The sequence below is a fragment of the Coturnix japonica genome, chromosome 25, assembly GCF_054131305.1.
Source record: "Coturnix japonica strain WE chromosome 25, WE-NBRP24, whole genome shotgun sequence".
Lineage (NCBI taxonomy): Eukaryota > Metazoa > Chordata > Aves > Galliformes > Phasianidae > Coturnix > Coturnix japonica.
The window spans coordinates 8,442,922-8,466,770 of NC_140687.1; positions in this window are offsets into that span (position 1 = coordinate 8,442,922).

A 23,849-nucleotide genomic window follows, 5' to 3' on the forward strand; every position below is an offset into this window, starting at 1 on the left:
TCTGCTGAACTCACTTCCGGGTCTGCTGACCTCACTTCTGGGTTTAGTGACGTCACTTCCGGATATGCTGACCTCACTTTCAGGGTCTGCTTACCTCACTTCCGGGTATGCTGACCTCACTTCCAGGTTTAGTGACGCCACTTCTGGGTTTGCTGACCTTACTTCCGGGTTTGCTGACCTCAATTCCGGGTTTGCTGACCTCACTTTCTGGGTCTGCTGACCTCACTTCCGGGTCTGCTGACCTCACTTCTGGCTTTGCCGACCTCACTTTCTGAGTATGCTGACCTCACTTTCCAGGTTTGCTGACCTCATTTCCGGTTTTGCTGTCCTCACTTCTGGGTTTGCTGACCTCATTTCCGGGTTAGCAGACCTCACTTTCCGGGACTGCTGACCTCACTTCTGGGTTTGGTGACGTCACTTCCGGGTTTGCCAACCTCTCTTTCCGGCTTGGTGACCTCACTTCCGTGTTTGCTGACCTCACTTTCCCGGTCTGTTGACCTCACTTCCGGGAATGCTGACCTCACTTCCGGGTTAGCAAACCTCACTTTCTGGGTCTGCTGACCTCACTTCCGGGTTAGCAAACCTCACTTTCCGGGTCTCCTGACCTCACATCTGTGTTTGGTGACCTCACTTCCAGGTTTGCCGAACTCACTTTCTGAGTATGCTGACCTCACTTCCGGGTTTGCTGACCTCACTTCTGGGTTTGGTGACCTCACTTCCAGGTTTGCCGCCCTCACTTTCTGATTATGCTGACTTCACTTTACGCGTTTGCTGACCTCACTTCTGGTTTTGGTGACGTCACTTTCTGGGTTTGCTGACCTCACTTCCGGGTTTGGTGACCTCACTTACTGAGGATGCTGACCTCACTTTTTGGGTTTGCTGACCTCAATTCCAGGTTTGGAGACCTCACTTCCGGATTTGCTGACCTCACTTCCAAGTTAGCAGACCTCACTTTCCGGGTTTGTTGACCTCACTTCCAGGTTAGCAGACCTCACTTTCCGGGTCTGCTGACCTCACTTCTGGCTTTGCCGACCTCACTTTCTGAGTATGCTGACCTCACTTTCCAGGTTTGCTGGCCTCACTTCTGGGTTTGTTACCTCACTTCTGGGTTTGGTGACGTCACTTCCGGGTTTGCCAACCTCTCTTTCCGGCTTGGTGACCTCACTTCCATGTTTGCTGACCTCACTTTCCCGGTCTGTTGACCTCACTTCTGGGTTAGCAGACCTCACTTTCCGGGTCTCCTGACCTCACATCCGTGTTTGGTGACCTCACTTCCAGGTTTGCCGAACTCACTTTCTGAGTATGCTGACCTCACTTCCTCGGTTTGCTGACCTCACTTCCGGGTTTGCTGTCCTCACTTTCCGGGTCTGCTGACCTCACTTCCGGGTCTGCTGACCTCAATTCTGGGTTTAGTGACATCACTTCTGTGTTTGCAGACCTAACTTCCGGTTTAGCAGACCCCACTTTCCGGGTCTACTGACCTCACTTCCGGGTTTGGTGACCTCACTTCTGGGTTTGGTGACGTCACTTTCTGGGTTTGCTGACCTCACTTCCGGGTTTGGTGACCTCACATACCGAGGATGCTGACTTCACTTTTTGGGTTTGCTGACCTCAATTCCAGGTTTGGAGACCTCACTTCCGGGTTTGCTGACATCACTTCCGGGTTAGCAGACCTCACATTCCGGGTCTGCTAACATCACTTCTGGGTTTGCTGACCTTACTTCTGGGTTCGCTGACCTCACTTCCTCGTTAGCAGACCTCCCTTTCCCGGTTAGCTGACCTCACTTCCGGGTTAGCAGACCTCACTTTCCGGGTCTGCTGACCTCACTTCTGGGTTTGCTGACCTTAGTCTGGGTTCGCTGACTTCACTTACTCGTTAGCAGACCTCCCTTTCCCGGTCTGCTGACCTCACTTCCGGGTTTGGTGACCTCACCTCAGGGTTTGCCGACCTCACTTCCGGGTTAGCAGACCCCACTTTCCTGGTCTTCTGACCTCACTTGGAGGTTTGTTGACCTCACTTCTGGGTTTGGTGACCTCAATTTACGCTTTTGCTGACCTCACTTCCGGGTTTAGTGACCAAACTTCTGGGTTTGCTAACCTCACTTCCGGGTTAGCAGACCTCAAATTCCGGGTCTGCTGACCTCACTGCCGGGTGTGGTGACCTCAATTCCGGGTGTGGTGACCTCACTTTCCGAGTATGCTGACTTCACTTTCCGCGTTGTCTGTCATCAACTCTGGTTTTGGTGACAACACTTCCGGGTTTTCTGACCTCACTTCATGGTTAGCAGACCTCATTTTCTGGGTCAGGTGACCTCACTTCCGGGTATGGTGACCTCACTTCCGGGTTTGCTGCCCTCACTTTCTAAGTCTGCTGAACTCACTTCCGGGTCTGCTGACCTCACTTCTGGGTTTAGTGACGTCACTTCCGGATATGCTGACCTCACTTTCAGGGTCTGCTTACCTCACTTCCTGGTATGCTGACCTCACTTCCAGGTTTAGTGACGCCACTTCTGGGTTTGCTGACCTCACTTCCGGGTTTGCTGACCTCAATTCCGGGTTTGCTGACCTCACTTTCTGGGTCTGCTGACCTCACTTCCGGGTTTGGTGACCTCACTTCCGGGTTTGCCGACCTCACTTTCTGATTATGCTGACCTCACTTTCTGGGTTTGCTGACCTCACTTCCGGGTGTGGTGACCTCACTTCCGGGTTTAGTGACATCACTTCTGGGTTTGCTGACCTCACTTCCGGGTTTGCTGACCTCACTTTCTGGGTCTGCTGATCTCACTTCCGGGTTTGTTGACCTCAATTCTGGGTTTGGTGACCTCACTTCCGGGTTTTCCGACCTCACTTTCTGAGTATGCTGACCTCACTTTACGCGTTTGCTGATCTCACTTCCGGGTTTAGTGACGTCACTTCTGGGTTTGCTGACCTCAGTTCCGGGTTAGCAGACCTCACTTTCCGGGTCTGCTGACCTCACTTCCGGGTTCACTGACCTCGATTCCGGGTATGCTGACATCACTTCTGGGTTTAGTGACATCAATTCCGTGTTTCCTGACCTCACTTCCGGGTTAGCATACCCCACTTTCCGGGTCAACTGACCTCACTTCCGGGTTTGCTGACCTTACTTCTGGGTTCGCTGACCTCACTTCCTCGTAAGCAGACCTCCCTTTCCCGGTTAGCTGACCTCACTTCCGGGTTAGCTGACCTCACTTTCCGGGTCTGCTGACCTCACTTCAGGGTTTGCTGACCTTAGTCTGGGTTCGCTGACCTCACTTCCTCGTTAGCAGACCTCCCTTTCCCGGTCTGCTGACCTCACTTCCGGGTTTGGTGACCTCACTTCAGGGTTTGCCAACCTCACTTCCGGGTTAGCAGACCCCACTTTCCTGGTCTTCTGACCTCACTTCCGGGTTTGGTGACCTCACTTCTGGGTTTGGTGACCTCACTTTACGCTTTTGCTGACCTCACTTCCGGGTTTAGTGACCAAACTTCTGGGTTTGCTGACCTCACTTCCGGGTTAGCAGACCTCAAATTCCGGGTCTGCTGACCTCACTGCCGGGTGTGGTGACCTCAATTCCGGGTGTGGTGACCTCACTTTCCGAGTATGCTGACTTCACTTTCCGCGTTGTCTGTCATCAACTCTGGTTTTGGTGACAACACTTCCAGGTTTTCTGACCTCACTTCATGGTTAGCAGACCTCATTTTCTGGGTCAGGTGACCTCACTTCCGGGTATGGTGACCTCACTTCCGGGTTTGCCGCCATCACTTTCTAAGTCTGCTGAACTAACTTCCGGGTCTGCTGACCTCACTTCTGGGTTTAGTGACGTCACTTCCGGATATGCTGACCTCACTTTTTGGGTTTGCTGGCCTCACTTCCGGGTTTGCTGACCTCACTTCCGAGTTAGCAGACCTCACTTTCAGGGTCTGCTTACCTCACTTCCGGGTATGCTGACCTCACTTCCAGGTTTAGTGACGCCACTTCTGGGTTTGCTGACCTCACTTCCGGGTTTGCTGACCTCAATTTCTGGGTCTGCTGACCTCACTTCCAGGTTTAGTGACCTCAGTTCCGGGTTTGCCGACCTCACTTTCTGATTATTCTGACCTCACTTTCTGGGTTTGCTGACCTCACTTCTGGGTGTGGTGACCTCACTTCCGGGTTTAGTGACGTCACTTCTTGGTTTGCTGACCTCACTTCCGGGTTTGCTGACCTCACTTTCTGGGTCTGCTGATCTCACTTCCGGGTTTGTTGACCTCACTTCTGGGTTTGGTGACCTCACTTTCGGGTTTTCCGACCTCACTTTCTGAGTATGCTGACCTCACTTTACGCGTTTGCTGATCTCACTTCCGGGTTTAGTGACGTCACTTCTGGGTTTGCTGACCTCAGTTCCGGGTTAGCAGACCTCACTTTCTGGGTCTGCTGACCTCACTTCCGGGTTTACTGACCTCACTTCCGGGTCTGCTGACCTCACTTCTGGGTTTAGTGGCATCAATTCCGTGTTTCCTGACCTCACTTCCGGGTTAGCAGACCCCACTTTCTGGGTCAACTGACCTCACTTCTGGGTTTGGTGACATTACTTCTGGGTCCGGTGACCTCACTTCCGGTTTCCCGACCTCACTTTCTGTGTGTGCTGACTTCACTTTACGCATTTGCTGACCTCACTTCCGGATTTGGTGATGTCACTTTCTGGGTTTGCTGACCTCACTTCCGGGTTTGGTGACCTCACTTCCAGGTCTGCCGCGGATGCTGACCTCACTTTTTGGGTTTCCTGACCTCAATTCCAGGTTTGGAGACCTCACTTCCGGGTTTTCTGACCTCACTTCCGGGTTAGCAGACCTCACTTTCCGGGTCTGCTGACCTCACTTCTGGGTTTGCTGACCTTAGTCTGGGTTCGCTGACCTCACTTCCTCGTTAGCAGACCTCCCTTTCCCGGTCTGATGATCTCACTTCCGGGTTTGGTGACCTCACCTCAGGGTTTGCCGACCTCACTTTCCGAGTATGCTGACCTCACTTTTGGGTTTGCTGACCTCACTTCCGGGTTATCAGACCTCACTTCCGGGTCTGCTGACCTCACTTCTGGGTTTAGTGACATCACTTCCGTGTTTGCTGACCTCACTTCCGGGTGTGGTGACCTCACTTCTGGGTGTGGTGACCTCACTTACCGAGTATGCTGACTTCACTTTCCGCGTTGTCTGTCATCAACTCTGGTTTTGGTGACAACACTTCCGGGTTTTCTGACCTCACTTCATGGTTAGCAGAGCTCATTTTCTGGGTCAGGTGACCTCACTTCTGGGTATGGTGACCTCACTTCCGGGTTTGCCGCCCTCACTTTCTAAGTCTGCTGAACTCACTTCCGGGTCTCCTGACCTCACTTCCGGGTATGCTGACCTCACTTCCATGTTTAGTGACGACACTTCCGGATATGCTGACCTCACTTTTTGGGGTAGCTGGCCTCACTTCCGGGTATGCTGACCTCACTTCCGAGTTAGCAGACCTCACTTTCCGGGTCCGCTGACCTCACTTCTGGCTTTGCCGACCTCACTTTCTGAGTATGCTGACCTCACTTTCCAGGTTTGCTGACCTCATTTCCGGTTTTGGTGTCCTCACTTCCGGGTTTGCTGACCTCAGTTCCGGGTTAGCAGACCTCACTTTCCGGGACTGCTGACCTCACTTCTGGGTTTGTTACCTCACTACTGGGTTTGGTGACGTCACTTCCGGGTTTGCCAACCTCTCTTTCCGGCTTGGTGACCTCACTTCCGTGTTTGCTGACCTCACTTTCCCGGTCTGTTGACCTCACTTCTGGGTTAGCAGACCTCACTTTCCGGGTCTGCTGACCTCACTTCCGTGTTTGGTGACCTCACTTCCAGGTTTGCCGAACTCACTTTCTGAGTATGCTGAGCACACTTTCCAGGTTTGCTGACCTCATTTCCGGTTTTGGTGACCTCACTTCTGGGTTAGCAGACCTCCCTTTCCCGGTCTGCTGACCTCACTTCCGGGTTTGGTGACCTCACCTCAGGGTTTGCCGACCTCACTTCCGGGTTAGCAGACCCCACTTTCCTGGTCTGCTGACCTCACTTCCGGGTTTGGTGACCTCACTTCTGGGTTTGGTGACCTCACTTTACGCTTTTGCTGACCTCTCTTCCGGGTTTAGTGACCAAACTTCTGGGTTTGCTGACCTCACTTCCGGGTTAGCAGACCACAAATTCCGGGTCTGCTGACCTCACTGCCGGGTGTGGTGACCTCAATTCCGGGTGTGGTGACCTCACTTTCCGAGTATGCTGACTTCACTTTCCGCGTTGTCTGTCATCAACTCTGGTTTTGGTGACAACACTTCCGGGTTTTCTGACCTGACTTCCTGGTGAGCAGACCTCACTTTCTGGGTCAGGTGACCTCACTTCCGGGTATGGTGACCTCACTTTCTGGGTCTGCTGATCTCACTTCCGGGTTTGTTGACCTCACTTCTGGGTTTGGAGACCTCACTTCCGGGTTTTCCGACCTCACTTTCTGAGTATGCTGACCTCACTTTACGCGTTTGCTGATCTCACTTCCGGGTTAAATGACGTCACTTCTGGGTTTGCTGACCTCAGTTCCGGGTTAGCAGACCTCACTTTCCGGGTCTGCTGACCTCACTTCCGGGTTTGCTGACCTCACTTCCGGGTCTGCTGACCTCACTTCTGGGTTTAGTGACATCAATTCCGTGTTTCCTGACCTCACTTCCGTGTTAGCAGACCCCACTTTCCGGGTCAACTGACCTCACTTCCGGGTTTGGTGACATTACTTCTGGGTCTGGTAACCTCACTTCCGGGTTTTCCGACCTCACTTTCTGAGTGTGCTGACTTCACTTTACGCGTTTGCTGACCTCACTTCCGGATTTGGTGATGTCACTTTCTGGGTTTGCTGACCTCACTTCCGGGTTTGGTGACCTCACTTACTGCGGATGCTGACCTCACGTTTTGGGTTTCCTGACCTCAATTCCAGGTTAGGAGACCTCACTTCCGGGTTTGCTGACCTCACTTCCGGGTTAGCAGACCTCACTTTCCGGGTCTGCTAACCTCACTTCTGGGTTTGCTGACCTTACTTCTGGGTTCGCTGACCTCACTTCCTCGTTAGCAGACCTCCCTTTCCCGGTTTGCTGACCTCTCTTCTGGGTTAGCAGACCTCACTTTCCGGGTCTGCTGACCTCACTTCTGGGTTTGCTGACCTTAGTCTGGGTTCGCTGACCTCACTTCCTCGTTAGCAGACCTCCCTTTCCCGGTCTGATGATCTCACTTCCGGGTTTGGTGACCTCACCTCAGGGTTTGCCGACCTCACTTTCCGAGTATGCTGACCTCACTTTTGGGTTTGCTGACCTCACTTCCGGGTTATCAGACCTCACTTCCGGGTCTGCTGACCTCACTTCTGGGTTTAGTGACATCACTTCCGTGTTTGCTGACCTCACTTCCGGGTTAGCAGACTCCTCTTTCCGGGTCTGCTGACCTCACTTCCGGGTGTGGTGACCTCACTTCCGGGTGTGGTGACCTCACTTTCCGAGTATGCTGACTTCACTTTCCGCGTTGTCTGTCATCAACTCTGGTTTTGGTGACAACACTTCCGGGTTTTCTGACCTCACTTCATGGTTAGCAGACCTCACTTTCTGGGTCAGGTGACCTTACTTCTGGGTATGGTGACCTCACTTCCGGGTTTGCCGCCCTCACTTTCTAAGTCTGCTGAACTCACTTCCGGGTCTCATGACCTCACTTCCGGGTATGCTGACCTCACTTCCGTGTTTAGTGACGACACTTCCGGATATGCTGACCTCACTTTTTGGGTTTGCTTGCCTCACTTCCGGGTATGCTGACCTCACTTCCGAGTTAGCAGACCTCACTTTCCGGGTCTGCTTACCTCACTTCCGGGTATGCTGACCTCACTTCCAGGTTTAGTGACGTCAATTCTGGGTTTGCTGACCTCACTTCCGGGTTTGCTGTCCTCACTTTCCCGGTCTGCTGACCTCACTTCCGGGTTTAGTGACCTCACTTCCAGTTCTGCCGACCTCACTTTCTGATTATGATGACCTCACTTTCTGGGTTTGCTGACCTCACTTCCGGGTTTTCCGACCTCACTTTCTGAGTATGCTGACCTCACTTTACGCGTTTGCTGACCTCACTTCCGGGTTTAGTGACGTCACTTCTGGGTTTGCTGACTTCAGTTTCGTGTTAGCAGACGTCAAATTACGGGTCTGCTGACCTCACTTCCGGGTTTGCTGACCTCAATTCCGGGCCTGCCAACCTCACTTCTGGGTTTAGTGACATCACTTCTGTGTTTGCTGACCTAACTTTCGGTTTAGCAGACCCCACTTTCCGGGTCTACTGACCTCAATTCCGGGTTTGGTGACCTCACTTCTGGGTCTGCTGACCTCACTTTCGGGTTTTCAGACCTCAATTTCTGAGTATGCTGACTTCACTTTACGCGTTTGATGAACTCACTTCCGGATTTGGTGATGTCACTTTCTGGGTTTGCTGACCTCACTTCCGGGTTTGGTGACCTCACTTACTGCGGATGCTGACCTCACGTTTTGGGTTTCCTGACCTCAATTCCAGGTTAGGAGACCTCACTTCCGGGTTTGCTGACCTCACTTCCGGGTTAGCAGACCTCACTTTCCTGGTGTGCTAACCTCACTTCTGGGTTTGCTGACCTCACTTCCTCGTTAGCAGACCTCTCTTTCCCGGTTTGCTGACCTCACTTCCGGGTTAGCAGACCTCACTTTCCGGGTCTGCTGACATCACTTCTGGGTTTGCTGACCTTAGTCTGGGTTCGCTGACCTCACTTCCTCGTTAGCAGACCTCCCTTTCCCGGTCTGCTGACCTCACTTCCGGGTTTGGTGACCTCACCTCAGCGTTTGCCGACCTCACTTTCCGAGTATGCTGACCTCACTTCGGGGTTATCAGACCTCACTTCCGGGTCTGCTGACCTCACTTCTGGGTTTAGTGACATCACTTCCGTGTTTGCTGACCTCACTTCCGGCTTAGCAGACCCCACTTTCCGGGTCTGCTGACCTCACTTCCGGGTTAGGTGACCTCACTTCTGGGTTTGGTGACCTGACTTTACGCGTTTGCTGTCCTCACTTCTAGGTTTAGTGACCTCACTTCTGGGTTTGCTGACCTCACTTCCGGGTTTGCAGACCTCAAATTCCGGGTCTGCTGACCTCACTTCCGGGTTTGCTGACCTCACTTCCGAGTTAGCAGACCTCACTTTCCGGGTCTGCTTAGCTCACTTCCGGGTATGCTGACCTCACTTCCAGATTTAGTGACGTCACTTCTGGGTTTGCTGACCTCACTTCCGGGTTTGCTGTCCTCAATTTCCCGGTATGCTGACCTCACTTCCGGGTTTGCCGACCTCACTTTCTGATTATGATGACCTCACTTTCTGGGTTTGCTGACCTCACTTTCGGGTGTGGTGACCTCACTTCCGGGTTTGGTGACGTCACTTCTGGGTTTGCTGACCTCACTTCCGGGTTTGCTGACTTCACTTTCTGGGTCTGCTGACCTCACTTCCGGGTTTGGTGACCTCACTTCCGGGTTTAGTGCCCTCACTTCCAGGTCTGCCGACCTCACTTTCTGATTATGATGACCTCACTTTCTGGGTTTGCTGACCTCACTTCCGGGTTTTCCGACCTCACTTTCTGAGTATGCTGACCTCACTTTACGCGTTTGCTGACCTCACTTCCGGGTTTAGTGACGTCACTTCTGGGTTTGCTGACTTCAGTTTCGGGTTAGCAGACGTCAAATTCCGGGTCTGCTGACCTCACTTCCGGGTTTGCTGACCTCAATTCCGGGCCTGCTGACCTCACTTCTGGGTTTAGTGACATCACTTCTGTGTTTGCTGACCTAACTTCCGGTTTAGCAGACCCCACTTTCCGGGTCTACTGACCTCACTTCCGGGTTTGGTGACCTCACTTCTGGGTCTGCTGACCTCACTTTCGGGTTTTCAGACCTCACTTTCTGAGTATGCTGACTTCACTTTACGCGTTTGCTGACCTCACTTCCGGATTTGGTGACGTCACTTTCTGGGTTTGCTGACCTCACTTCCGGGTTTGGTGACCTCACTTACCGAGGATGCTGACCTCACTTCCGGGTTTAGTGACCTCACTTCCAGGTCTGCCGACCTCACTTTCTGATTATGATGACCTCACTTTCTGGGTTTGCTGACCTCACTTCCGGGTTTTCCGACCTCACTTTCTGAGTATGCTGACCTCACTTTACGCGTTTGCTGACCTCACTTCCGGGTTTAGTGACGTCACTTCTGGGTTTGCTGACTTCAGTTTCGGGTTAGCAGACGTCAAATTCCGGGTCTGCTGACCTCACTTCCGGGTTTGCTGACCTCAATTCCGGGCCTGCTGACCTCACTTCTGGGTTTAGTGACATCACTTCTGTGTTTGCTGACCTAACTTCCGGTTTAGCAGACCCCACTTTCCGGGTCTACTGACCTCACTTCCGGGTTTGGTGACCTCACTTCTGGGTCTGCTGACCTCACTTTCGGGTTTTCAGACCTCACTTTCTGAGTATGCTGACTTCACTTTACGCGTTTGCTGACCTCACTTCCGGATTTGGTGACGTCACTTTCTGGGTTTGCTGACCTCACTTCCGGGTTTGGTGACCTCACTTACCGAGGATGCTGACCTCACTTTTTGGGTTTGCTGACCTCAATTCCAGGTTTGGAGACCTCACTTTTTGGGTTTGCTGACCTCACTTCCGGGTTAGCAGACCTCACTTTCCTGGTCTGCTAACCTCACTTCTGGGTTTGCTGACCTCACTTCCTCGTTAGCAGACCTCTCTTTCCCGGTTTGCTGACCTCACTTCCGGGTTAGCAGACCTCACTTTCCGGGTCTGCTGACATCACTTCTGGGTTTGCTGACCTTAGTCTGGGTTCGCTGACCTCAATTCCTCGTTAGCAGACCTCCCTTTCCCGGTCTGCTGACCTCACTTCCGGGTTTGGTGACCTCACCTCAGCGTTTGCCGACCTCAATTTCCGAGTATGCTGACCTCACTTCGGGGTTATCAGACCTCACTTCCGGGTCTGCTGACCTCACTGCCGGGTGTGGTGACCTCAATTCCGGGTGTGGTGACCTCACTTTCCGAGTATGCTGACTTCACTTTCCGCGTTGTCTGTCATCAACTCTGGTTTTGGTGACAACACTTCCAGGTTTTCTGACCTCACTTCATGGTTAGCAGACCTCATTTTCTGGGTCAGGTGACCTCACTTCCGGGTATGGTGACCTCACTTCCGGGTTTGCCGCCATCAGTTTCTAAGTCTGCTGAACTAACTTCCGGGTCTGCTGACCTCACTTCTGGGTTTAGTGACGTCACTTCCGGATATGCTGACCTCACTTTTTGGGTTTGCTGGCCTCACTTCCGGGTTTGCTGACCTCACTTCCGAGTTAGCAGACCTCACTTTCAGGGTCTGCTTACCTCACTTCCGGGTATGCTGACCTCACTTCCAGGTTTAGTGACGCCACTTCTGGGTTTGCTGACCTCACTTCCGGGTTTGCTGACCTCACTTTCTGGGTCTGCTGACCTCACTTCCGGGTTTAGTGACCTCAGTTCCGGGTTTGCCGACCTCACTTTCTGATTATTCTGACCTCACTTTCTGGGTTTGCTGACCTCACTTCTGGGTGTGGTGACCTCACTTCCGGGTTTAGTGACGTCACTTCTTGGTTTGCTGACCTCACTTCCGGGTTTGCTGACCTCACTTTCTGGGTCTGCTGATCTCACTTCCGGGTTTGTTGACCTCACTTCTGGGTTTGGTGACCTCACTTTCGGGTTTTCCGACCTCACTTTCTGAGTATGCTGACCTCACTTTACGCGTTTGCTGATCTCACTTCCGGGTTTAGTGACGTCACTTCTGGGTTTGCTGACCTCAGTTCCGGGTTAGCAGACCTCACTTTCTGGGTCTGCTGACCTCACTTCCGGGTTTACTGACCTCACTTCCGGGTCTGCTGACCTCACTTCTGGGTTTAGTGGCATCAATTCCGTGTTTCCTGACCTCACTTCCGGGTTAGCAGACCCCACTTTCTGGGTCAACTGACCTCACTTCTGGGTTTGGTGACATTACTTCTGGGTCCGGTGACCTCACTTCCGGTTTCCCGACCTCACTTTCTGTGTGTGCTGACTTCACTTTACGCATTTGCTGACCTCACTTCCGGATTTGGTGATGTCACTTTCTGGGTTTGCTGACCTCACTTCCGGGTTTGGTGACCTCACTTCCAGGTCTGCCGCGGATGCTGACCTCACTTTTTGGGTTTCCTGACCTCAATTCCAGGTTTGGAGACCTCACTTCCGGGTTTTCTGACCTCACTTCCGGGTTAGCAGACCTCACTTTCCGGGTCTGCTGACCTCACTTCTGGGTTTGCTGACCTTAGTCTGGGTTCGCTGACCTCACTTCCTCGTTAGCAGACCTCCCTTTCCCGGTCTGATGATCTCACTTCCGGGTTTGGTGACCTCACCTCAGGGTTTGCCGACCTCACTTTCCGAGTATGCTGACCTCACTTTTGGGTTTGCTGACCTCACTTCCGGGTTATCAGACCTCACTTCCGGGTCTGCTGACCTCACTTCTGGGTTTAGTGACATCACTTCCGTGTTTGCTGACCTCACTTCCGGGTGTGGTGACCTCACTTCTGGGTGTGGTGACCTCACTTACCGAGTATGCTGACTTCACTTTCCGCGTTGTCTGTCATCAACTCTGGTTTTGGTGACAACACTTCCGGGTTTTCTGACCTCACTTCATGGTTAGCAGAGCTCATTTTCTGGGTCAGGTGACCTCACTTCTGGGTATGGTGACCTCACTTCCGGGTTTGCCGCCCTCACTTTCTAAGTCTGCTGAACTCACTTCCGGGTCTCCTGACCTCACTTCCGGGTATGCTGACCTCACTTCCATGTTTAGTGACGACACTTCCGGATATGCTGACCTCACTTTTTGGGGTAGCTGGCCTCACTTCCGGGTATGCTGACCTCACTTCCGAGTTAGCAGACCTCACTTTCCGGGTCCGCTGACCTCACTTCTGGCTTTGCCGACCTCACTTTCTGAGTATGCTGACCTCACTTTCCAGGTTTGCTGACCTCATTTCCGGTTTTGGTGTCCTCACTTCCGGGTTTGCTGACCTCAGTTCCGGGTTAGCAGACCTCACTTTCCGGGACTGCTGACCTCACTTCTGGGTTTGTTACCTCACTACTGGGTTTGGTGACGTCACTTCCGGGTTTGCCAACCTCTCTTTCCGGCTTGGTGACCTCACTTCCGTGTTTGCTGACCTCACTTTCCCGGTCTGTTGACCTCACTTCTGGGTTAGCAGACCTCACTTTCCGGGTCTCCTGACCTCACTTCCGTGTTTGGTGACCTCACTTCCAGGTTTGCCGAACTCACTTTCTGAGTATGCTGAGCACACTTTCCAGGTTTGCTGACCTCATTTCCGGTTTTGGTGACCTCACTTCTGGGTTAGCAGACCTCCCTTTCCCGGTCTGCTGACCTCACTTCCGGGTTTGGTGACCTCACCTCAGGGTTTGCCGACCTCACTTCCGGGTTAGCAGACCCCACTTTCCTGGTCTGCTGACCTCACTTCCGGGTTTGGTGACCTCACTTCTGGGTTTGGTGACCTCACTTTACGCTTTTGCTGACCTCTCTTCCGGGTTTAGTGACCAAACTTCTGGGTTTGCTGACCTCACTTCCGGGTTAGCAGACCACAAATTCCGGGTCTGCTGACCTCACTGCCGGGTGTGGTGACCTCAATTCCGGGTGTGGTGACCTCACTTTCCGAGTATGCTGACTTCACTTTCCGCGTTGTCTGTCATCAACTCTGGTTTTGGTGACAACACTTCCGGGTTTTCTGACCTGACTTCCTGGTGAGCAGACCTCACTTTCTGGGTCAGGTGACCTCACTTCCGGGTATGGTGACCTCACTTTCTGGGTCTGCTGATCTCACTTCCGGGTTTGTTGACCTCACTTCTGGGTTTGGAGACCTCACTTCCGGGTTTTCCGACCTCACTTTCTGAGTATGCTGACCTCACTTTACGCGTTTGCTGATCTCACTTCCGGGTTAAATGACGTCACTTCTGGGTTTGCTGACCTCAGTTCCGGGTTAGCAGACCTCACTTTCCGGGTCTGCTGACCTCACTTCCGGGTTTGCTGACCTCACTTCCGGGTCTGCTGACCTCACTTCTGGGTTTAGTGACATCAATTCCGTGTTTCCTGACCTCACTTCCGTGTTAGCAGACCCCACTTTCCGGGTCAACTGACCTCACTTCCGGGTTTGGTGACATTACTTCTGGGTCTGGTAACCTCACTTCCGGGTTTTCCGACCTCACTTTCTGAGTGTGCTGACTTCACTTTACGCGTTTGCTGACCTCACTTCCGGATTTGGTGATGTCACTTTCTGGGTTTGCTGACCTCACTTCCGGGTTTGGTGACCTCACTTACTGCGGATGCTGACCTCACGTTTTGGGTTTCCTGACCTCAATTCCAGGTTAGGAGACCTCACTTCCGGGTTTGCTGACCTCACTTCCGGGTTAGCAGACCTCACTTTCCGGGTCTGCTAACCTCACTTCTGGGTTTGCTGACCTTACTTCTGGGTTCGCTGACCTCACTTCCTCGTTAGCAGACCTCCCTTTCCCGGTTTGCTGACCTCTCTTCTGGGTTAGCAGACCTCACTTTCCGGGTCTGCTGACCTCACTTCTGGGTTTGCTGACCTTAGTCTGGGTTCGCTGACCTCACTTCCTCGTTAGCAGACCTCCCTTTCCCGGTCTGATGATCTCACTTCCGGGTTTGGTGACCTCACCTCAGGGTTTGCCGACCTCACTTTCCGAGTATGCTGACCTCACTTTTGGGTTTGCTGACCTCACTTCCGGGTTATCAGACCTCACTTCCGGGTCTGCTGACCTCACTTCTGGGTTTAGTGACATCACTTCCGTGTTTGCTGACCTCACTTCCGGGTTAGCAGACTCCTCTTTCCGGGTCTGCTGACCTCACTTCCGGGTGTGGTGACCTCACTTCCGGGTGTGGTGACCTCACTTTCCGAGTATGCTGACTTCACTTTCCGCGTTGTCTGTCATCAACTCTGGTTTTGGTGACAACACTTCCGGGTTTTCTGACCTCACTTCATGGTTAGCAGACCTCACTTTCTGGGTCAGGTGACCTTACTTCTGGGTATGGTGACCTCACTTCCGGGTTTGCCGCCCTCACTTTCTAAGTCTGCTGAACTCACTTCCGGGTCTCATGACCTCACTTCCGGGTATGCTGACCTCACTTCCGTGTTTAGTGACGACACTTCCGGATATGCTGACCTCACTTTTTGGGTTTGCTTGCCTCACTTCCGGGTATGCTGACCTCACTTCCGAGTTAGCAGACCTCACTTTCCGGGTCTGCTTACCTCACTTCCGGGTATGCTGACCTCACTTCCAGGTTTAGTGACGTCAATTCTGGGTTTGCTGACCTCACTTCCGGGTTTGCTGTCCTCACTTTCCCGGTCTGCTGACCTCACTTCCGGGTTTAGTGACCTCACTTCCAGTTCTGCCGACCTCACTTTCTGATTATGATGACCTCACTTTCTGGGTTTGCTGACCTCACTTCCGGGTTTTCCGACCTCACTTTCTGAGTATGCTGACCTCACTTTACGCGTTTGCTGACCTCACTTCCGGGTTTAGTGACGTCACTTCTGGGTTTGCTGACTTCAGTTTCGTGTTAGCAGACGTCAAATTACGGGTCTGCTGACCTCACTTCCGGGTTTGCTGACCTCAATTCCGGGCCTGCCAACCTCACTTCTGGGTTTAGTGACATCACTTCTGTGTTTGCTGACCTAACTTTCGGTTTAGCAGACCCCACTTTCCGGGTCTACTGACCTCAATTCCGGGTTTGGTGACCTCACTTCTGGGTCTGCTGACCTCACTTTCGGGTTTTCAGACCTCAATTTCTGAGTATGCTGACTTCACTTTACGCGTTTGATGAACTCTCTTCCGGATTTGGTGACGTCACATTCTGGGTTTGCTGACCTCACTTCCGGGTTTGGTGACCTCACTTACCGATGATGCTGACCTCACTTTTTGGGTTTGCTGACCTCAATATCAGGTTTGGAGAACTTACTTTTTGCGTTTGCTGACCTCACTTCCGGGTTAGCAGACCTCACTTTCCTGGTGTGCTAACCTCACTTCTGGGTTTGCTGACCTCACTTCCTCGTTAGCAGACCTCTCTTTCCCGGTTTGCTGACCTCACTTCCGGGTTAGCAGACCTCACTTTCCGGGTCTGCTGACATCACTTCTGGGTTTGCTGACCTTAGTCTGGGTTCGCTGACCTCACTTCCTCGTTAGCAGACCTCCCTTTCCCGGTCTGCTGACCTCACTTCCGGGTTTGGTGACCTCACCTCAGCGTTTGCCGACCTCACTTTCCGAGTATGCTGACCTCACTTCGGGGTTATCAGACCTCACTTCCGGGTCTGCTGACCTCACTTCTGGGTTTAGTGACATCACTTCCGTGTTTGCTGACCTCACTTCCGGCTTAGCAGACCCCACTTTCCGGGTCTGCTGACCTCACTTCCGGGTTAGGTGACCTCACTTCTGGGTTTGGTGACCTGACTTTACGCGTTTGCTGTCCTCACTTCTAGGTTTAGTGACCTCACTTCTGGGTTTGCTGACCTCACTTCCGGGTTTGCAGACCTCAAATTCCGGGTCTGCTGACCTCACTTCCGGGTTTGCTGACCTCACTTCCGAGTTAGCAGACCTCACTTTCCGGGTCTGCTTAGCTCACTTCCGGGTATGCTGACCTCACTTCCAGATTTAGTGACGTCACTTCTGGGTTTGCTGACCTCACTTCCGGGTTTGCTGTCCTCAATTTCCCGGTATGCTGACCTCACTTCCGGGTTTGCCGACCTCACTTTCTGATTATGATGACCTCACTTTCTGGGTTTGCTGACCTCACTTTCGGGTGTGGTGACCTCACTTCCGGGTTTGGTGACGTCACTTCTGGGTTTGCTGACCTCACTTCCGGGTTTGCTGACTTCACTTTCTGGGTCTGCTGACCTCACTTCCGGGTTTGGTGACCTCACTTCCGGGTTTAGTGCCCTCACTTCCAGGTCTGCCGACCTCACTTTCTGATTATGATGACCTCACTTTCTGGGTTTGCTGACCTCACTTCCGGGTTTTCCGACCTCACTTTCTGAGTATGCTGACCTCACTTTACGCGTTTGCTGACCTCACTTCCGGGTTTAGTGACGTCACTTCTGGGTTTGCTGACTTCAGTTTCGGGTTAGCAGACGTCAAATTCCGGGTCTGCTGACCTCACTTCCGGGTTTGCTGACCTCAATTCCGGGCCTGCTGACCTCACTTCTGGGTTTAGTGACATCACTTCTGTGTTTGCTGACCTAACTTCCGGTTTAGCAGACCCCACTTTCCGGGTCTACTGACCTCACTTCCGGGTTTGGTGACCTCACTTCTGGGTCTGCTGACCTCACTTTCGGGTTTTCAGACCTCACTTTCTGAGTATGCTGACTTCACTTTACGCGTTTGCTGACCTCACTTCCGGATTTGGTGACGTCACTTTCTGGGTTTGCTGACCTCACTTCCGGGTTTGGTGACCTCACTTACCGAGGATGCTGACCTCACTTCCGGGTTTAGTGACCTCACTTCCAGGTCTGCCGACCTCACTTTCTGATTATGATGACCTCACTTTCTGGGTTTGCTGACCTCACTTCCGGGTTTTCCGACCTCACTTTCTGAGTATGCTGACCTCACTTTACGCGTTTGCTGACCTCACTTCCGGGTTTAGTGACGTCACTTCTGGGTTTGCTGACTTCAGTTTCGGGTTAGCAGACGTCAAATTCCGGGTCTGCTGACCTCACTTCCGGGTTTGCTGACCTCAATTCCGGGCCTGCTGACCTCACTTCTGGGTTTAGTGACATCACTTCTGTGTTTGCTGACCTAACTTCCGGTTTAGCAGACCCCACTTTCCGGGTCTACTGACCTCACTTCCGGGTTTGGTGACCTCACTTCTGGGTCTGCTGACCTCACTTTCGGGTTTTCAGACCTCACTTTCTGAGTATGCTGACTTCACTTTACGCGTTTGCTGACCTCACTTCCGGATTTGGTGATGTCACTTTCTGGGTTTGCTGACCTCACTTCCGGGTTTGGTGACCTCACTTCCAGGTCTGCCGCGGATGCTGACCTCACTTTTTGGGTTTCCTGACCTCAATTCCAGGTTTGGAGACCTCACTTCCGGGTTTTCTGACCTCACTTCCGGGTTAGCAGACCTCACTTTCCGGGTCTGCTGACCTCACTTCTGGGTTTGCTGACCTTAGTCTGGGTTCGCTGACCTCACTTCCTCGTTAGCAGACCTCCCTTTCCCGGTCTGATGATCTCACTTCCGGGTTTGGTGACCTCACCTCAGGGTTTGCCGACCTCACTTTCCGAGTATGCTGACCTCATTTTGGGTTTGCTGACCTCACTTCCGGGTTATCAGACCTCACTTCCGGGTCTGCTGACCTCACTTCTGGGTTTAGTGACATCACTTCCGTGTTTGCTGACCTCACTTCCGGGTGTGGTGACCTCACTTCTGGGTGTGGTGACCTCACTTACCGAGTATGCTGACTTCACTTTCCGCGTTGTCTGTCATCAACTCTGGTTTTGGTGACAACACTTCCGGGTTTTCTGACCTCACTTCATGGTTAGCAGAGCTCATTTTCTGGGTCAGGTGACCTCACTTCTGGGTATGGTGACCTCACTTCCGGGTTTGCCGCCCTCACTTTCTAAGTCTGCTGAACTCACTTCCGGGTCTCCTGACCTCACTTCTGGGTATGCTGACCTCACTTCCATGTTTAGTGACGACACTTCCGGATATGCTGACCTCACTTTTTGGGGTAGCTGGCCTCACTTCCGGGTATGCTGACCTCACTTCCGAGTTAGCAGACCTCACTTTCCGGGTCCGCTGACCTCACTTCTGGCTTTGCCGACCTCACTTTCTGAGTATGCTGACCTCACTTTCCAGGTTTGCTGACCTCATTTCCGGTTTTGGTGTCCTCACTTCCGGGTTTGCTGACCTCATTTCCGGGTTAGCAGACCTCACTTTCCGGGACTGCTGACCTCACTTCTGGGTTTGTTACCTCACTACTGGGTTTGGTGACGTCACTTCCGGGTTTGCCAACCTCTCTTTCCGGCTTGGTGACCTCACTTCCGTGTTTGCTGACCTCACTTTCCCGGTCTGTTGACCTCACTTCTGGGTTAGCAGACCTCACTTTCCGGGTCTCCTGACCTCACATCCGTGTTTGGTGACCTCACTTCCAGGTTTGCCGAACTCACTTTCTGAGTATGCTGAGCACACTTTCCAGGTTTGCTGACCTCATTTCCGGTTTTGGTGACCTCACTTCTGGGTTAGCAGACCTCCCTTTCCCGGTCTGCTGACCTCACTTCCGGGTTTGGTGACCTCACCTCAGGGTTTGCCGACCTCACTTCCGGGTTAGCAGACCCCACTTTCCTGGTCTGCTGACCTCACTTCCGGGTTTGGTGACCTCACTTCTGGGTTTGGTGACCTCACTTTACGCTTTTGCTGACCTCTCTTCCGGGTTTAGTGACCAAACTTCTGGGTTTGCTGACCTCACTTCCGGGTTAGCAGACCACAAATTCCGGGTCTGCTGACCTCACTGCCGGGTGTGGTGACCTCAATTCCGGGTGTGGTGACCTCACTTTCCGAGTATGCTGACTTCACTTTCCGCGTTGTCTGTCATCAACTCTGGTTTTGGTGACAACACTTCCGGGTTTTCTGACCTGACTTCCTGGTGAGCAGACCTCACTTTCTGGGTCAGGTGACCTCACTTCCGGGTATGGTGACCTCACTTTCTGGGTCTGCTGATCTCACTTCCGGGTTTGTTGACCTCACTTCTGGGTTTGGAGACCTCACTTCCGGGTTTTCCGACCTCACTTTCTGAGTATGCTGACCTCACTTTACGCGTTTGCTGATCTCACTTCCGGGTTAAATGACGTCACTTCTGGGTTTGCTGACCTCAGTTCCGGGTTAGCAGACCTCACTTTCCGGGTCTGCTGACTTCACTTCCGGGTTTGCTGACCTCACTTCCGGGTCTGCCAACCTCACTTCTGGGTTTAGTGACATCAATTCCGTGTTTCCTGACCTCACTTCCGTGTTAGCAGACCCCACTTTCCGGGTCAACTGACCTCACTTCCGGGTTTGGTGACATTACTTCTGGGTCTGGTAACCTCACTTCCGGGTTTTCCGACCTCACTTTCTGAGTGTGCTGACTTCACTTTACGCGTTTGCTGACCTCACTTCCGGATTTGGTGATGTCACTTTCTGGGTTTGCTGACCTCACTTCCGGGTTTGGTGACCTCACTTACTGCGGATGCTGACCTCACGTTTTGGGTTTCCTGACCTCAATTCCAGGTTAGGAGACCTCACTTCCGGGTTTGCTGACCTCACTTCCGGGTTAGCAGACCTCACTTTCCGGGTCTGCTAACCTCACTTCTGGGTTTGCTGACCTTACTTCTGGGTTCGCTGACCTCACTTCCTCGTTAGCAGACCTCCCTTTCCCGGTTTGCTGACCTCTCTTCTGGGTTAGCAGACCTCACTTTCCGGGTCTGCTGACCTCACTTCTGGGTTTGCTGACCTTAGTCTGGGTTCGCTGACCTCACTTCCTCGTTAGCAGACCTCCCTTTCCCGGTCTGATGATCTCACTTCCGGGTTTGGTGACCTCACCTCAGGGTTTGCCGACCTCACTTTCCGAGTATGCTGACCTCACTTTTGGGTTTGCTGACCTCACTTCCGGGTTATCAGACCTCACTTCCGGGTCTGCTGACCTCACTTCTGGGTTTAGTGACATCACTTCCGTGTTTGCTGACCTCACTTCCGGGTTAGCAGACTCCTCTTTCCGGGTCTGCTGACCTCACTTCCGGGTGTGGTGACCTCACTTCTGGGTGTGGTGACCTCACTTTCCGAGTATGCTGACTTCACTTTCCGCGTTGTCTGTCATCAACTCTGGTTTTGGTGACAACACTTCCGGGTTTTCTGACCTCACTTCATGGTTAGCAGACCTCACTTTCTGGGTCAGGTGACCTTACTTCTGGGTATGGTGACCTCACTTCCGGGTTTGCCGCCCTCACTTTCTAAGTCTGCTGAACTCACTTCCGGGTCTCATGACCTCACTTCCGGGTATGCTGACCTCACTTCCGTGTTTAGTGACGACACTTCCGGATATGCTGACCTCACTTTTTGGGTTTGCTTGCCTCACTTCCGGGTATGCTGACCTCACTTCCGAGTTAGCAGACCTCACTTTCCGGGTCTGCTTACCTCACTTCCGGGTATGCTGACCTCACTTCCAGGTTTAGTGACGTCAATTCTGGGTTTGCTGACCTCACTTCCGGGTTTGCTGTCCTCACTTTCCCGGTCTGCTGACCTCACTTCCGGGTTTAGTGACCTCACTTCCAGTTCTGCCGACCTCACTTTCTGATTATGATGACCTCACTTTCTGGGTTTGCTGACCTCACTTCCGGGTTTTCCGACCTCACTTTCTGAGTATGCTGACCTCACTTTACGCGTTTGCTGACCTCACTTTCGGGTTTTCAGACCTCAATTTCTGAGTATGCTGACTTCACTTTACGCGTTTGATGAACTCACTTCCGGATTTGGTGACGTCACATTCTGGGTTTGCTGACCTCACTTCCGGGTTTGGTGACCTCACTTACCGATGATGCTGACCTCACTTTTTGGGTTTGCTGACCTCAATATCAGGTTTGGAGAACTTACTTTTTGCGTTTGCTGACCTCACTTCCGGGTTAGCAGACCTCACTTTCCTGGTGTGCTAACCTCACTTCTGGGTTTGCTGACCTCACTTCCTCGTTAGCAGACCTCTCTTTCCCGGTTTGCTGACCTCACTTCCGGGTTAGCAGACCTCACTTTCCGGGTCTGCTGACATCACTTCTGGGTTTGCTGACCTTAGTCTGGGTTCGCTGACCTCACTTCCTCGTTAGCAGACCTCCCTTTCCCGGTCTGCTGACCTCACTTCCGGGTTTGGTGACCTCACCTCAGCGTTTGCCGACCTCACTTTCCGAGTATGCTGACCTCACTTCGGGGTTATCAGACCTCACTTCCGGGTCTGCTGACCTCACTTCTGGGTTTAGTGACATCACTTCCGTGTTTGCTGACCTCACTTCCGGCTTAGCAGACCCCACTTTCCGGGTCTGCTGACCTCACTTCCGGGTTAGGTGACCTCACTTCTGGGTTTGGTGACCTGACTTTACGCGTTTGCTGTCCTCACTTCTAGGTTTAGTGACCTCACTTCTGGGTTTGCTGACCTCACTTCCGGGTTTGCAGACCTCAAATTCCGGGTCTGCTGACCTCACTTCCGGGTTTGCTGACCTCACTTCCGAGTTAGCAGACCTCACTTTCCGGGTCTGCTTAGCTCACTTCCGGGTATGCTGACCTCACTTCCAGATTTAGTGACGTCACTTCTGGGTTTGCTGACCTCACTTCCGGGTTTGCTGTCCTCAATTTCCCGGTATGCTGACCTCACTTCCGGGTTTGCCGACCTCACTTTCTGATTATGATGACCTCACTTTCTGGGTTTGCTGACCTCACTTTCGGGTGTGGTGACCTCACTTCCGGGTTTGGTGACGTCACTTCTGGGTTTGCTGACCTCACTTCCGGGTTTGCTGACTTCACTTTCTGGGTCTGCTGACCTCACTTCCGGGTTTGGTGACCTCACTTCCGGGTTTAGTGCCCTCACTTCCAGGTCTGCCGACCTCACTTTCTGATTATGATGACCTCACTTTCTGGGTTTGCTGACCTCACTTCCGGGTTTTCCGACCTCACTTTCTGAGTATGCTGACCTCACTTTACGCGTTTGCTGACCTCACTTCCGGGTTTAGTGACGTCACTTCTGGGTTTGCTGACTTCAGTTTCGGGTTAGCAGACGTCAAATTCCGGGTCTGCTGACCTCACTTCCGGGTTTGCTGACCTCAATTCCGGGCCTGCTGACCTCACTTCTGGGTTTAGTGACATCACTTCTGTGTTTGCTGACCTAACTTCCGGTTTAGCAGACCCCACTTTCCGGGTCTACTGACCTCACTTCCGGGTTTGGTGACCTCACTTCTGGGTCTGCTGACCTCACTTTCGGGTTTTCAGACCTCACTTTCTGAGTATGCTGACTTCACTTTACGCGTTTGCTGACCTCACTTCCGGATTTGGTGACGTCACTTTCTGGGTTTGCTGACCTCACTTCCGGGTTTGGTGACCTCACTTACCGAGGATGCTGACCTCACTTCCGGGTTTAGTGACCTCACTTCCAGGTCTGCCGACCTCACTTTCTGATTATGATGACCTCACTTTCTGGGTTTGCTGACCTCACTTCCGGGTTTTCCGACCTCACTTTCTGAGTATGCTGACCTCACTTTACGCGTTTGCTGACCTCACTTCCGGGTTTAGTGACGTCACTTCTGGGTTTGCTGACTTCAGTTTCGGGTTAGCAGACGTCAAATTCCGGGTCTGCTGACCTCACTTCCGGGTTTGCTGACCTCAATTCCGGGCCTGCTGACCTCACTTCTGGGTTTAGTGACATCACTTCTGTGTTTGCTGACCTAACTTCCGGTTTAGCAGACCCCACTTTCCGGGTCTACTGACCTCAATTCCGGGTTTGGTGACCTCACTTCTGGGTCTGCTGACCTCACTTTCGGGTTTTCAGACCTCACTTTCTGAGTATGCTGACTTCACTTTACGCGTTTGCTGACCTCACTTCCGGATTTGGTGACGTCACTTTCTGGGTTTGCTGACCTCACTTCCAAGTTTGGTGACCTCACTTACCGAGGATGCTGACCTCACTTTTTGGGTTTGCTGACCTCAATTC